Raw genomic sequence first — 3,795 nt, 5'->3', positions numbered from 1 at the left:
GCGAGACGTTATCGCGTGTGCTTATCCATCGCGAATAATGCTTCGCGCTTTCTCCCCCCTCCGTCCCGCTCCTGCGCCGCCGGCATGAGTCCTGTGTGTCGTCGTATTGACAAGTAGACAGCAGGGTGTATCGGAGCTTCGCGTGCTATCTTCCCTCACGAGGGTCGCCCACGCGATGGAGTTGAAAATTCCGCGGTATTATCCGTGTGTTCCCGGACTCTATTCTCTATTTCCGAATATAAAAAAGAATAGATCATCCGAATTTTTAAGTATGTAATACGCGAGTATACGCACATGAAGGTGTGCCTTTTCATGCAGCGAATTTTTCGCTGCGAATGATTTTTAGCGAACAGCGAATAATTCGCCGCGAATAGTTTGTGAGCGTCGCATTTCGTCGTTATTGATGATTACACATCGTTTGAAAGATGCAATCTTATCCAAAAGATATTGGGAAATAAGGAAAATCGTTTCGCAATATCTACTAAAGTACGTATTTATACTTGGTTATATGCTTTGAAGTGTTTTTAAATGCTGTGTATTTAATAAATATACAGTAAATTATTAATATATTTATTATCTATAAATTTTTTTTTTATCTTTTTAGATGGAGGATCATTCAGTTATGAACTGGATTATGTTATATAATCAACAAATGCAGTGTTCATTTATTTATACACAAGTATATTATTACCATCAAATAAATGCACGAAAATCCATTTATATATCTATAATCATTTATATATCCATTTATATATCTTATAATATATTTTATAACATATCTTTACATAGTATGTAGTACAACATCCGATATTCCACGACATTCGCTAAAAGCTGGAAAATTTCGGCGAATAGCGATTATTGGCTAGCGAACAGCGAATGATCACGTAACCATCAATCGCGGCAATTTTTTCGCTGCATGAAAAGGCACCTGAAGTACACGATTATGCGTGTCTTTGTTGCTATTTAAAACGTTTCTGTTTTTTTTTATTTTCATTGATCCCATGAAACTCTTATTTTTTCAAACTTAGTCTTAAAGGGAAAATTATTAACTCGGTTGTGCTCAACGGAAGGAAATGAGAGGCGGTCGTTCGTTGAGTGTGCTCGTATTTCTCATTTCAATCTCGAGAGCGTAGTTATATTTGTATTACCGGTAATTCATCTCTCGTACAATTTATGCGGACTTGCAGAGAAATATTATAACATAAATATTCTAAGAAGAAGAGATTCTAAGAAGAAAAGTAGTGGTACTTGTCCGATGAATGTGTATAACGCTTCTCTAGCTTACGAGTAGAGCGTTGAATCGCGTTTGGATCATGAACCGGATTCGAGGTATTATATTTGTGAGTTCAATTCTTACAGAAGGCAGAGCTGAGCATGTATAATATTTGAAATATTTTTATTTGAAAAACGGTATTTGTAAGACAATTGTATCTTGTATTACGCATTTCAGCGGCGCAAATATTTTGTATTTTGTGTTTCATGGCAGCGTATAAAAGTATTTTGTATTTCAATATTAATAACAAAAGATTGAAAGTATCTTGTATTTTGTATTTCAGATACCCCCCAAGATTGACAGTTAAATGTTATTATTTTAATTACAAAGCACAAAAAACTTACACTTTTTCGATTTTTAATACAAAATACATAATACTTTCATGTGCTCCACTGAAATACAAAATACAAAATATACTTATATTGCAAAAACTGTGGTTTAAATAAAAGTATTTCAAATACATGTCCAGCCCTGATAGAAGGCAATTCTTTTTGTTCGCAGCCCGGTAAACACTAACTGCAGTATAACATATTACATGAATGATTACAATTTTATCTCAATACTGTAGTGCAAGACACTATACGGAACAAGTTACATTGTGCATTATTAGATATTAAACCAGCAATGGTAATCCAATCCCTTGAGACAAATAACATTTTGTTATTTTTAATTTTTATCTGAGTCAAAATGTAAATCAATCCATTTTTTTTTATTTCTTTGATTTCAGAGGTAAAAAGAATTCTTTTTCTGAAAAGAATTCTTGTTGCATCTGAAAATGAGTTTAGAATCAAGGTTGAGTAAGTTAATGTTCTTTTTAAACTAAATTAAGTTAAAGTTAATGACTTATAAAATTAATAAAATTAAGTTAAAAGTTGAAGGAATAAAGAATTAACTTAATAAAAGTTAAGATTGAATTAACCTAAATTTAAAAAAAAGTTACTTTTGAAAAAAATTATTTTTGAGATTAGAATGTTCCAATTTTACTTAAAATGAGATTACTTTAAATAACACTTACAAATGTAGATTATTAGGTAAATTTAATTTTATATTCACATGTAAGTTACTTATATATAAGAATCACATCATAAGGCGTTTTTGTCAAAACTTGCGAGAGAGAAGGGTAGGTTCGTTAACTTCTGAAACGTCTGCTCATACATGTTTACGACTACATCGACTAAATATTTGTTACAAAAAATATACGTAAAAATTTAGAAAATGAATGGATGTGCAGTATACTGTTCTACAACGATTTTTCGTTGTACAAGGCTTGTTTCATATTTATGTTGCTGAAATATAACGTTTATTATACTTAAAATTAGTATAGATTTAAATATAAGCGGGAATTGACAAAACCTAGCGATTTAAAACTGGCTACTGTATGGTGTGACTCTTATTATAGATCTCTCATCATAAAATCATTGAACTTTTTCTAAATTAATTCTCTAATATTTGATTTTATATAAAAAAAATATTAGCGTTAAGAGATAGAAAAATTTTTAATTTAAAAAAAGTTAACAAATTAAAGTTTAAAAGTAACTAAATTAAGTTAAAAATTGATGCATTAAAAATTAACTAAGTTAAGTTAAAAGTTATTAACTTTTTAACTTTTTTTTTAACTTTTAACTAGTTACTACTTTTTAACGTTTTAACTAGTTACTACTTTTTCACGTTTTAACTAGTTACTACCCAACTCTGCTCAGAATTGATGACATATCACATTTTTGTTGTATCGAATTCTTTTCGAACTCTTTTAAACTTTCTGTGCTATCTGAGGCCAGAGATGTGACGGAATTGGACAAGATGTTGTATTCCCAAAGATACGCAGTATCAGAATAATGGCGTCCACGCAATTTGCCTTTAAATGCAACTGACGTGAATACAAAAATCTTAAGTCTGTCCGCGTTGTTTGTATTCGTTTGCACTCATCTTTGCTTTCTCTCTCTTTAATGTCCGGAAAATATATTTATCTCTAATCTACGCATTGTTAGATATCAAAAGAGCAAATAACACTTTGTCATTTTCAACTTCCATCTGGATCAAAATGTACAATCCATTTCTGTGCGGTTATATATTGTATCAACAGCGTTATTTTAATTTTGTTTTTTTTAAAATAATTTTGTTGATTCAAATACAAATATTAAATAAAAAAATATTAATATAATAAAACAAATTTGACACGCTTGTATTTTGATAAAATTTTGTTTCATTAATACTGTTATCGCGAGTCAACAAAATGTTTTTTAATTAAAATAATGTTATTGATGTATAATTTATCATTGTTTATATAATTTCTGATTATTACAAACAAATGCCACTTTCGGAATTACAAGTAAAAATAATTTTTGACTTTAAGAATAAATTAAATTTAAGTAAAATGCGTGTAATAACATTCCGTTTGTTTCATGATCGGCATTTTAGTCAATATGTAAATCTAGTTTAACCTCGCCGAGAAAAATTGGCTCTTGTATCTTGTTTGCTTAAAGAATGGCAGAGATAATCCACCGTGGCAAAAACTTGCTTTT

Source organism: Trachymyrmex cornetzi, unplaced genomic scaffold (genome assembly GCF_001594075.2).
Source record: "Trachymyrmex cornetzi isolate Tcor2-1 unplaced genomic scaffold, Tcor1.1 scaffold427, whole genome shotgun sequence".
NCBI classification, from domain to species: domain Eukaryota; kingdom Metazoa; phylum Arthropoda; class Insecta; order Hymenoptera; family Formicidae; genus Trachymyrmex; species Trachymyrmex cornetzi.
The sequence above is the reverse complement of the archived record's forward strand: the minus strand, read 5'-3'. Positions refer to the sequence as shown.